This window comes from Saccopteryx leptura, chromosome 6 (genome assembly GCF_036850995.1).
Source record: "Saccopteryx leptura isolate mSacLep1 chromosome 6, mSacLep1_pri_phased_curated, whole genome shotgun sequence".
NCBI classification, from domain to species: domain Eukaryota; kingdom Metazoa; phylum Chordata; class Mammalia; order Chiroptera; family Emballonuridae; genus Saccopteryx; species Saccopteryx leptura.
The window spans coordinates 11,109,187-11,122,406 of NC_089508.1; the positions used below are offsets into that span (position 1 = coordinate 11,109,187).

The window sequence follows — 13,220 nt, forward strand, 5'->3', positions numbered from 1 at the left end:
GTGCTGAGGATATAACTAAAACTCATGTACATTTCAACTTTGCACAGAAGAGAGGGTCATTTGGCTGGTCACTAAGCCCATGTGAGCACCCAGCAGCCTCCTCACAATACATAGTTCTTATTTTTTTTTATTAATTTTAATGGGGTGACATTGATAAATCAAGGTACATATGTTCAGAGAAAACATCTCTAGCTTATTTGGACATTCGATTATGCTGCATTCCCATCACCCAAAGTCCAGTTGTCTTCCGTCACCTTCTAACTGGTTTTCTTTGTGCCCCTCCCCTCTCTCAACCCCCTCCCTCTCCTCCCCCTCCCCCACCAACCACCACACTCTTGTCCATGTCTCGGATTCTCATTTTTACATAGTTCTTATTTTTACTTCAACCTTACACCTGAAGCTTGCTGCAGAAACTCAGATAATTGGGCTGGATGGATATAAACAAATCACCTCTGGCCTCAACTGACCTTTAGGCAATCACTGTTTCATCACTCTCCACACTCTTTCCTTATATTTTAAGACAACAGAAGCCATCTGTTATGGATGGAATGTCATCCTCCCCGCCCTGCCAATTTATACATTTTAAGTTTTAATCTCAAAATGTTGATTGTATTTGAAAATAAAGCCTTTAAAGGGGTGACTAAGTTAAAATGAGGACCGCAGAAAGGGCTCTAACCCAGTCTGACTGGTGTTCTCGCAAGAGGAGATTCGGGAACAGGAGAGACGCCAGGGATGCACGTGTGGAGAGGAAAGGCCACGTGAGGACACAGAGAGAGGGCGGCCGTCTGCACACCAAGGAGACAGTCCTCAGGAGAAGGCACACCTGCCAACACCTTGATCCTGGACGTCTGGCCTCCAGGACATGAGAAAAGTAATTTCTCTTGTTTATGCCACCCAGTCGGGGGTAGTTTGTCACGGCAGCTCTAGCAGACTGACTAATACCCCACCACAGAGGAAACTGCATGAGACTCTACGAGCTAAGAGCCTGAGCTTTGAGATCAAACAGTTCTGGGTGAAGACTCCGGCTCTGTCTCCACTTAGTCCCAGTTTCCTCATCTGTGAAATGAGGATAATCACAGCAATTTCATGGGGCGATTGTGAATAATAAATCACTTACTCTGCCAATCCCTTAGCACAGAACCTAGAACACACTCAACAGACAGTCAATGTCCAAAGCCTACCTGCACTGCCTTCCTTCCTTTCTTATCAAACAGTCATCCCCCACTAGCGCCCTCCCTCCATCCACCAGTTGTCGCTCCTATATTTCCATAAGCATTCAAATAACGTTTGTGAAAGAGAAACAAGAAACCTCTCGTTTAACTTGACATTCCCCTCCAGCTATCGGTCTCTCCATTTAGAGCCAAGATGATGTGTTATGTACACCCTCCCACATCTCCATCACTTCCAATTCTTCCCCCCCACACTTCAGTCGGGCTTCCAATGCCGCCGCTGCACTGAATCTGCTTTTTCCACCATCAGAGCCTCCATGTTGCCAAATCCAATGGGCACTTTCCAGCCACCATGTAACGAGGTCTTCAGCACATGCCGTGCGGCCAAGCCCTCCCTCCTGGAAACTCTCGCCCGTTGGCTTCTCTGACGCCACCTTCTCCTTGCCTTCCTCCCACCTCCCTAGTGCAGCCTTCTCAACGTGCTTTGCCATCTCCCCCACTACTCGATGTTTAAATGTTGGAATACCTCAGGGTTCAGCCCTAGACTCTGCATATTCATCTCCATATTCTCTCCACGAGCAATCCCATGCAACCACAAGGCTTTCAGGCTCTTAAATGTGTATCCCTGCCCAAGATGTGCAGCTCTTCTGAGTAACGAGTCTCATCTGTTGTTTCTCCACAGGAAACCTTGTAGATATCATAAAGTAAACATATCCAACACTGAACTTTTTTTTTTCTGAAGTTGGAAACGGGGAGGTAGTCAGACAGACTCCCGCATGCGCCGACCGGGATCCACCCGGCATGCCCACCAGGGGGTGATGCTCTGCCCATCTGGGGCATCGCTCTGTTACAACCAGAACCATTCTAGAGCCTGAGGCAGAGGCCACAGAGCCATCCTCAGCGCCCGGGCCAACTTTGCTCCAATGGAGCCCTGGCTGCGGGAGAGGAAGAGAGAAACAGAGAGGAAGGAGAGGGGGAGGGATGGAGAAGCAGATGGGCGCTTCTCCTGTGAGCCCTGGCCAGGAATCGAACCCAGGACTACTGCACACCAGGCCGACACTCTACCACTGAGCAAACCAGCCAGGGCCTCCAACACTGAACTTTTATTTTTATCTCTTCCCTTACCCCTTCCCAAAAAAACCTACTCTACCATCTAAGTAATCCAATAAGTCACTCCGACAAAGGATTCTGAAAGTCATCCTTGTCAGCACCTGTTCTTTCTCCCTTACTCCCCTAACCCAATCTGTCACTAAGTCCTGTCAATGCCACCAACAAAATATACCCCCCAAACTGCCTTCTGTTCTTTTTCTTCACTATCATTACTGAACACCATCATTTCCTGATTGATTCTAAAAAGCTTCTGAACTCATCTTCCTGGTTCTCTCTTGTTTCTTTCCGGGTCTCCTCAAAGCAGCCAAATCAATCTCCTTTAAATATAAAGTTTCATTCAATTCCTTCAGTGGCTTACCACTGCTAAAACCCCAAATCCTTAACATATTATACCAAGTTCCTGCTTACCTTCCAACCTCATGTCACTCCACAGGAGCCAGACACACTGGCTCTTGTCCTAATTTTTTAAACACACAAACACTATTTTTTATCTGAGAACCTTCCTATGCACTTGTCCCTCTTCCTGGAATGCTCTGCCTTTTCCACTGTGGCTGGCTGACTCTGACGCATACTTCAAGGCTGGTTTAAAACAGCACTTCCCCGCAGAGAGAGGTCTTTGCTGATTTCCCTGTCTAAACTGATTCCCTGACCCCCACCCATATTTTCCTGTGTTATAATACCCTACGCTGCTTTTCTCACAGTAGTTAGCATAATTTTTAATTATATATTTCTTTGGGTGATTGCTGACTCTCTCTCCCAAATAAACAGTCAGCTCCAAGAACTATGTCTCTTGTTCACGGTAAGATCTGCCCAGTGACTAGTGGGTGCTGAATTTGCTGGGTATGGATAAAGGCAAAGGAAGGAGGGGGAGAATGGATTTTGGCAGTGGTTAAACTTTGTTTCTCATGAAAATAGCCAGGAAAGCCAATTGTTAAAGCTGTGACAAAAAGGAAAAAAAACACAAAAGAGGGAGTCTGAGAAAATGATGATTTTTGCCCAGGCGGCCACGAGTCTAATCTCTGCACACTGTGGAACACTTTCCATGACTTACAGTCCTCCCATCTCGCATTCCAAAAGAATGCCAAATAATCATTTTGATTGATATATATTCCAAAGGTTTGTATCGGTTCTTCGATACCATTTTCTTTTCTTTTTTTTTTTTTCCTTTTTTTTTTTGTATTTTTCTGAAGCTGGAAACCGGGAGAGACAGTCAGACAGACTCCCGCATGCGCCCGACCGGGATCCACCCGGCACGCCCACTAGGGGCGACGCTCTGCCCACCAGGGGGCGATGCTCTGCCTACCAGGGGGCGATGCTCTGCCCCTCCGGGGCGTCTCTCTGTTGCGACCAGAGCCACTCTAGTGCATGGGGCAGAGGCCAAGAAGCCATCCCCAGCGCCCGGGCCATCTTTGCTCCATGGAGCCTCGGCTGCGGGAGGGGAAGAGAGAGACAGAGAGGAAGGAGAGGGGGAGGGGTGGAGAAGCAGATGGGCGCTTCTCCTGTGTGCCCTGGCCGGGAATCGAACCCGGGACTTCTGCACGCCAGGCCGACGCTCTACCACTGGATATCATTTTCACTATTTACTTATTTTTCTTCAAATAGGCCACTCATTTTACTTTTCATGTTCTGGGCCCTCAATACGCTAGGCAAGTGTCCTGGAGTTATCGCAATATCCTGCAGAGAACTCTGGGGTGCTGTGTGAGTTCCTCCCTACAGCCATGTGCGACCTCAAGCAAATCACTTCATATCTCTGAGCTTCAGAGGTTCTTGTTTGTTTGTTTTGTTCCCATTTTTGCCAAATGAGAAAGTAAAATAATACTTCTCTCACATTCTTTGCAACCATTGGTTACTAATATAAATTTGAGGAAAGGCACAGATCCTAATTCCATCTTATTTTTTACTGATGTCTTCCACAACATAAAACCTACAGTTTTATGGATTTGCTGTCACTTGCCCCTTTTTAAATTATTCATCTTCTCTTCAGTCTTACCTTTCACTGAGAAATGATAGACATAAATAAAGAATAAAGTTCATAAATTTGGATTGTTGTAAATACTCACCACAACACTTAAAAGTAAAAATTATGCATGGTACCCTTTTTTCCTTTCTTCTCTTGATTAGAGGATAAATAAGGAATTAGACATCTTTCGTAATCGCCCTGCATGTCTGTCTTAATTCACTATTTTTGTGTCTCTTAAAGTTTCTCAGGTCCAGTAGGTTCTACTTCTTGGTCCAAATGATTGTATCCAGAAATCATCTCTAAAATCAACTCCTTTCTCCGTCCACACCTTAATGCAAGCCTGCACAATCTCTTTCCTGGATTATTACTGTGATATACAGACTGATTCTCTTCTAACCCTTTATTTTTTTTATACGACAGCCAAAGTGATCTTTATAAAATATAAATCTTCAGTCTCTGCCTGTTGAAATTAAAATAAGTAACTTAGCATTTAGAGATCCTTGCTCATTTGTCAAATTTCATCTTCTGTCTTTTCCATACATACCACACTTCAACCATACTGGCCTGCAGAAAGCCCAGCTTACAACGCTTATACCCTCCCATGGTTTTGCACGTAATATTCTCTCTACGGGAATGCAATCTGTACTTCTCTGCCTAGCCACCTCCTTAGAATTCTTCAAAGCTCAGCTGTAACCACTTCTGCTATAGATAACTAACCCTCCCGACCACACGCTGCATTAGATGCCGCACTAGATGCATCTCCTTGGCACTCATACCCTGCAGAGCTTCCCTCTCTAACAGAGCACTTAACACTACATGCTGTAACTATTAACCCAATCACTGTCTCTTCAACTGAGCTATCAGATCCTTGAGAACAGACACTGTCTCTTTTATTTTTGTATACCCAGCATTTAATTAATGCCTTGTTGTAAGTAAATGTTTGATGAATAAATGAATTCACGTACTATATGATTCTTGGTACAACAAAGCAGTTTAGAATTTATATTCCCTTCATGGACTAGTTTTGGATCTTGGATATGACACTAAAGTGCCCTGTACCTCTTTCCATTACTTACAGAAAGAACAATTTGTATCACAAGAACTACTGTATCATTTTCTTCCAAAGTCCCTAGTTCTTCTATAGGCCATAATGAGTTGTGGAGTGGGTCTGGCTGACAGCCAACCGAAGGACTGAGGACCGGCTGCCTCTGCAAGGATGGAGGAGAGCAAGGGAAACCTCCCCCCAGAGTCAGAGGGGCAGGCAGCGAGCCCTACTCTGAGTGACTAACTGCATGAGAAGCCAGGTATGGCTTTACAGTCAGGGCACAAAATGTGCCCCAGTTGCACCTGACTGGCTCAGGGAACAGTCAGAGCAGAAGAATATAAATAGTCCTAAATCTCTGAGTCAGTCTCAACTGAGGATTACAGCTACATAACTCTATCAGGGGTCCCCAAACTTTTTACACAGAGGGCCAGTTCACTGTCCCTCAGACCATTGGAGGGCCGCCACATACAGTGCTCCTCTCACTGATCACCAATGAAAGAGGTGGCCCTTCCGGAAGTGCGGTGGGGGGTAGGATAAATTGCCTCAGGGGGCCGCATGCGGCCCGCGGGGCCATAGTTTGGGGATGCCTGCTAGGTTAAGAAAGAAAGCAAAACACCTTTCGGAGAGGCATACCCCTAGGAAGGACATTTTGGGAAACATAATTTTAGCAGGAGAAGTAGGAAATATACAGGCCACAGCACAGCTAAAATTGACGCTGGTCTCTTCAGAACAAGTTATGCTCCCTTCCTCTGTTGGATGAGAACCACAGAAAAGAACCTCACATGTAAGGGCAGAAGGTGCTCCAGGCTGCCTACCCCCCTTGAGGACACAGCTTGAACTTCTGATACTGTTAAAGAGCTCAAGCTCAGGGGACTCTGATTGGGGGATAATGTTATCGAAACAGATCAGAATTTGGAGTCCTGTCTGATAGCCACTAAGCCTAATTAATATCCAAGTTACTTTTAGCCCACTGCATGTAGAAGTCCCCATTAATATAACTGCTTCTTCTCTGTTTATCCTTTACTTCCGCGTGGAGCTCTTGTGGAGAACGGAGTGTGGTTTGGGTTTTTTATTTGTTTACATTCTACTGCAGAAATTTTAAACTCATACAGGTAGAAGGAAAAGTAAAGTGAAGCCAACATTGTACCAAACACTCAACTTCACTAGTCCCCATCATTACATTTATAACTTAATCACAATAGTACTATCACACCCAATAACACGGACAAATAAATCCCTTTATGTCAGAAGCCAAACAAGGTTTGCAAAGGGCATTTTACAAATTCCCCTTCCTCATTCCCTTCTGGCATCACAACTATTATGTAACTTGCACTCGTACAAGAACACAGACAGTATGGGCCTGTAGTCTCTTTATTTTCATTTCTGCTCCCATGTTCCAGCTTCTCCAAACCTTTTTATCATTTATTTCATGATACATCTGTAATTTTCCACAGTTACGAGAGTCTCCTCAACCTTCTTCTTCACCTCAACCCCAACAACTGGAGCTTTTCACACACACACACATAATATTCCATTTTACAGATGGAAAAATGGAGAAACCAAGAGTTCAAAAAATGCATATAGAAAAAGAGTCAAGTGTCATTTGAATTCAGGCTCTTCTACTTACTAGCTATGAGAACTTGAGTACTGAATTATGCGCCTCAATTTCCTAACCTATAAAATGGGGATTTTAAAATATTACATGTATAAACTACTTAGCACAACGGCTGACACATAGTAGATAATCAATTGTTACTACAATTAGCAGTTACATGTGAGATCCTTCTCTTTCTCCTTTCCCAGTACAGTACTCTGGCCCAATACTCTGTAGAGTAAGAAAACCCAGCAAAGATCTTTCATCAACAAAATCAAGCATAACTCCTTACCCCCTTACACACACACACACACACACACACACACACACACACACACACAATCTACTAGTGCATTTGGTACTAAAATCCAGTTCTATATTCAGAGACTTGTTTTTTTTTTCAAGAATAAAAAAAAGTGCCTGACCAGGTGGTGGCACAGTGGATAGAGCCTTGACCTGGGATTCTGGGGACCTAGGTTTGAGACCTCAAAGTTGTCGGCTTGAGCATGGGCCCATCAGCTTGAACTCAGGATCACTGGCTTGAGTGTGAGATCACAGACATGACCCCATAGTCATTGGCTTGAGCCCAAAGGTTGCTGGCTTGAGCCCAAGATTGCTGGCTTGAGCAATGGGTCATTGGCTTGGTTGGAGCCCCCTGGTCAAGGCACATATGAGAAAGCAATCAATGAACAACTGAAGTACCACAACTACAAGTTGATGCTTCACATCTCTCTCCCTTCCTGTCTGTCAGTCTCCTCTCCTCTCTCTCTCTCTCTCTCTCTCTCTCTCTCTCTCTCTTTCACACACACACACACACACACACACACACACACACATACACAAAGAGTAAAAAAGTAAATATAGCTAATAATTAGGATAAGGAAAACAATGCCACAAGGCATTGTTTGGAAGGTCTAGCAAGGAACCAGAGTTCTTAGCAAATCCTTGATCAAAGAAGAATCCTCCTTCTATGAGGACAGTCATCCTCTTTAAATGAAAGCAAAACCTCATGAAAGATGATGGGAAAGGATAGACATATTTAGAGAGCCAAAATGGTCAAATCTCCCCTCAAAATCAAAATATGTATAAGTATATGAGTCAAAAATTCACCATTAATTCTTTCAAATACTCATATACTTACACATATATTCTTTAGTAGGTTTTAGTTTCAGGTGACAAACTTTACTGGCACTTTCAGAAGAAGGGAGAGGTCTTCAAAAAACATTCACTTTCTTCGGTAAGTGACCCCATCATCATCATCATCTCCATCATCATCGTCATCACCATCATCATCATCATCACCATCATCATCATCATCAACATCATCACCATCATCATCATCATCAATCACCATCATCATCAATCACCATCATCATCACCACCATCACCATCATCATCATCACTATCATCATCATCATCACCAACATCATCATCATCATCACCATCATCACCATCATCATCAATCACCATCATCATCAACTACATTTGAATAGCCTTTACATTTTTCAAAGCACTTCCACATACATTATTCAGTTCCATTTTTGAGCTGTTAACTTATAAAAAACTATGCCAGGAGTTTAAGGAATTTTACACATTAAGCAAATTTAAGCAACAAAGGTGAAGGGAAAGACATCATTCATTTATCAGATTTTGATCGAACACTCACTAATGCACTAGGTGCTTTGAGATACAAATAAATCAATGACAAAAAAGACAACAGTCCTCATCTTCTGGGTCACAATAATTATAATAATTCTTAATTCTGCGTGTTTATGCTGTGCCAGTAAACATAAAAATAATAGTTGTATTACTATTATTAATCCCCTATTACCAATGAGAAAACCAAGGCTTAGAAAGGTTAGGTAAGTTGCCCAGAGTCACATAGAAGGTAAATAATAGAGCCATTTTCTAACATGTTATCTTTAAAGAGAAACAATTGAACTAGTTGCAACTCACCATACATTTTTAGCACATTAAAAAAGACATACAGCCCTGGCCGGTTGGCTCAGTGGTAGAGCGTCGGCCTGGCATGCAGAAGTCCCAGGTTCGATTCCCAGCCAGGGCACACAGGAGAAGCGCCCATCTGCTTCTCCACCCCTTCCCCTCTCCTTCCTCTCTGTCTCTCTCTTCCCCTCCCGCAGCCGAGGCTCCATTGGAGCAAAGATGGCCCAGGCGCTGGGGATGGCTCCTTGGCCTCTGCCCCAGGCGCTAGAGTGGCTCTGGTCATGACAGAGCAACCCCCCGGAGGGGCAGAGCGTCGCCCCCTGGTGGGCAGAGCGTCGCCCCCTGGTGGGCATGCCGGGTGGATCCCGGTTGGGCACATGCGGGAGTCTGTCTGACTGTCTCTCCCCGTTTCCAGCTTCGGAAAAATACAAAAATTAATAAATAAATAAATAAATAAATAAATAAATAAATAAATAAAAACACATACATACCTAAAATCATCCAATGCTTTCATGCGTGAATTAGTGATACTAAACCACTTGCCATATGGAAAACGTCTTAATATAGAAACACTTCATTTGCCAGAGATAAACCACGTGTAATAAAAAAGGGGTGGGGGAAGCAATTTATTCAAGTCAAAAGACATTGTTGTTCCAATGTCTATTGTCATGATGTGATGGAGAAAGCAATATAATTTTCTTCACGTTGAGAGTTTGATGGATATTAGAAATAATTTGAAATGGAATATGGAGTTCTATTTTATTTTCATGCAATCAGGTTAGGTTAGAGATGTTTGTTTTTAAAAATATATTGGGCTGCTTCTTCACATCAACATTTTCAAATTGAAGAGTCTAAAAGGCCAAATTCTGAGTACCTCCCATCCCATCCAAAGAGTGACTCAGAAGTTTGTACTTTCTTTCTGGTGTGACAAGAAGAAAGTATTTGAAACTGCAACGACAGGTTGGGTGGGGGGATTTGAAAACAAGAGTATTACTGATTTGTTCAAGGATTTATAAATCTACACATCTGGATTTAAAGAGGAAAACTAGATGATGTTATAATCTCTTAATATTAAACTGTACTGAGCTCTCTACAATCACAGATATTTGAGAAACTAAGGAGCTATTTGGGAGAAATTAAATAATTTCAGAGATATATTAAAGGCTGATGATTCTGAATCAAAATTAAATAATTTCAGAGATATATTAAAGGCTGATGATTCTGAATCATTTCTTAGGTTTCCACGTCTAATTACAATACACAAGACATATTTGATTTACAAACCATCTGCCCAATCAATGTGGCTCCATTCCAAAAGAAAATGCACCAAAAATAAGTTATACTCCCTAAGAAGATGCAGATACCCCAGTATTGTCTGAATAAGAAGATGAATTATAAACAGTACTGTCCTGAAATTGAAATGCCTGGCTGCATGGAAAAACTCTGGGAAATATTTGGGATCTTACTTTACTGTTAAAGTACATTCTCTTCCTTAATAGTGCTAAAGTCTAAGCTGAGATTCATGATCAATCTGAAATTAAAATTCAGATGTGCTTTGACTCAGAACATATTGCACAATCCTCAAAAATAATTCAGTTCATCATACAACCTTTTCTCTAACTTGACCAAACTGGACAATTAAATACAAAATGATAACTCTTTATACTCTAAAGTTTAGAGACTCTTTTTAAGACTCTTAAAACTGGACCAGGCACTATTCTCAGCACTTTACCTCAGTAACTCTTGTAGGCCTCACAACAGTTCTGTGAGGTAGGTGCTATTTTATTCCCCTTCTTCTTATATGCATGAAAAAACTGAGGAAATTGCTATCAATTTCAAAAATTCACGCAGTCTGCATATAAGATGTTCTTTTGCTCATTCAGCAAATATTTACTGAGAGTCAACTATATGCCCAGTATTGGGGATATAACAGCGAATGCATGAGACAGTTACAGCCCCGATCCAATGATGCTTATGATAAAGTGGCAAAGACAAACAAAATGGACCAAAAAATTGTTTTCAAGGGTTTATAAAGAACTATGCAGGCAGCTAAACTAGAGAATAAAGAAGGAAACAGAGGATTCTTTCTTTGCATTGGGTGCTTTGGGAAGGCCTCTCAGAAGAGATCATATTTGAGTTAAGACATAAAGAATGATAGGACGCTCGACATAAAAAGTGGGAGAAAGTTTCTGGGTTAACCACAAAGTGAACACCATCATCTAAATCATGCATACCTGGAATGCCGCCAAACTACAGTAAAGGAATCGTTTAAAGATAAGAAGAAAGAAACAACAGGCAAGAAGACACACAGAAACCTATTTCTGGAATCTTGAAAGCCAACGAACAAGCAGCAACTGACTTGGCAGACCACAGAGTCGAATCCCAGGCCAGCAGCAGGAAAACTGAGGACGAACAACGTGCACCACACAGGTCTCAGAAGGCATGGAATTGGCAGCACCAGATAGCTCTTACCTAGAGGTGTGGAGCAGGAGTGAGGCAAAGAAATAAAAATTAAAAAATGAAGAGGAGGGACTGGCTGAAAGCTCTTTAAGAAGCAAATGGATCCCTGAATTCTCCCCACTACTTCACACCCCTGAGAGAGCACCTCTCCCCAACTCAGTAGTCCAAAGAGAATACACACCAGAGGGTTTTTGGAATGAAAGAAATCAAACACAGCTGAAGTTTAGACAGCCCACCCCTACCTAAACCAATGGGATTTAGTGGGAGTGTGAACTTTGAATACTGAACATAGAGGCAAGCCAATCTCTGTCCATCCCATTCAATACCTAGCAGACAGATCTTTACCCTTAAGGCCAGAGATTGGAAGTCTTTTTTTTTTCTCCTTCCTTCTGTGAACCTGACCAGTCAAAGATAAAAGTCCTAAAGAGAGACAGCAACATCAAGGTTTCCCAATAAACGACTCCATCAATGTGCTCAGGTCAGCACCTTAGTCCCACCCCTTAACCATAAAGATAGCAAAGACTAGCCAGCCGTCTAGAGAAAGCCTCTAACCTGGAAGACAGACTGGAAGGAACAGGAAATCAACCTGTAGAAAAATAACCTATGTAGGAGACAAAAACATTTTAAAAATACTCTTATTAATATCAGAAAGATAAGATACTCTATCCAAGAATGAATGTTGAGGTCTTATTAAAAATATATGTATCTATTTTTACAAAGTGCCTTTGCTGCAGCTGCTGCAGGAGGTGCCTGAGAGTAGACGAAGCCCACCGTCCTGGACCCACCACTCTCAAGCCAGCGAGTGGGCCACCCAACTCATCAGGAAACGCATCATCCCATCTAACCCAGGACCAGACAGATACCTCACCCTGGGGCTCCCCGCTGGGAGCACCATGCTTTGCTGTGACAAAAAGCTAATTGAGTACTATGAGAATGGAGACCTGTCCTTCAAATACATGAAGACCTTCAACGTGGAAGAGTATGTGGGTCTTCCTCAAGACCACCCAGAGGGTTACCACTCCCTCACGTGGAACAACTTCTTAAGGCACACTGACATCCACCCAGGAAACACCCACATTCCGGATGGGGACGCAGCTGACCTGCAGACTAAGTGTGACGCCTCGAAGGGCAGATCAAGGCTGGGATTGAGCTGTTCGTTGGAGGCATCGGCCCCAAAGGACACATTGCTTTCAATGAGCTGGGCTCCAGTCTGGTGTCCCGGACCTGAGTGAAGACACTGTCCATGGACTCCATGCTGGCCAATGCTGGGTTCCTCAATGGAGAGCTCATCAAAGTGCCCACCACGGCCCTGACGGTGGGTGTGGGCACTGTCATAAATGCTAGAGAGGCTTGGTCCTCATCCCAGGTGCTCATAAGAGCCCTAACAGTCCCTTCATCCTTCACAAGATGAGTCCATTGCTCTGCTTTTCCTTTCGCTCTGTGGAGCCTCCACCCCCTTGTTCTGTGCCTGTTTCAAGCTGCTGCTACCTCCGTTTCTGGTGAAAATCTTTCAGAGCCTGGGTCAGGCCTCTTAAGTGATATGTTTGTTACCAGCCTTTGGTCTTGACCTTTATCTATGATTGTGCTGTCGTCCTGTTTTAAGCTAATAGATCCATGGGCTTATTTACAATGTGATATTTTCTATTAAATCCAATATTTCCCCCCCCAAAAAAATACAGAGAACAAAACAAACAAATAAAGGAGCCCTCACAAATTAAAACTATGATCTTAGAAATAAGTAATCAATAGAAGGGCTAGGAGGTGCAGTTATAGAAATTCCCTGCGAAGTATATATATAAAAAAGAGAGAAACGAAATAAAAGAGAAATGACCAGCCTGGCCTGTGGTGGCGCAGTGGATAGAATGCTGACCTGGAATGCGGAGGTCGCTGGTTCGAAGCCCTGGGCTTGCCCGGTCAAGGCACATATGACAAGCCATC

The 13,220-nt window shown here is 43.2% G+C and overlaps 1 protein-coding gene and 1 pseudogene across 2 annotated transcripts in view; one reads left to right on the forward strand and one right to left on the reverse strand.

The window, feature by feature from the left end:
• The window catches only part of UNC79 (unc-79 homolog, NALCN channel complex subunit), a 249,572-nt gene that overhangs the window by 211,665 nt on the left and 24,687 nt on the right, over window positions 1-13,220 (reverse strand). The window lies entirely within an intron of this gene.
• On the forward strand, window positions 651-12,785 carry LOC136375807 (glucosamine-6-phosphate isomerase 1-like; annotated as a pseudogene).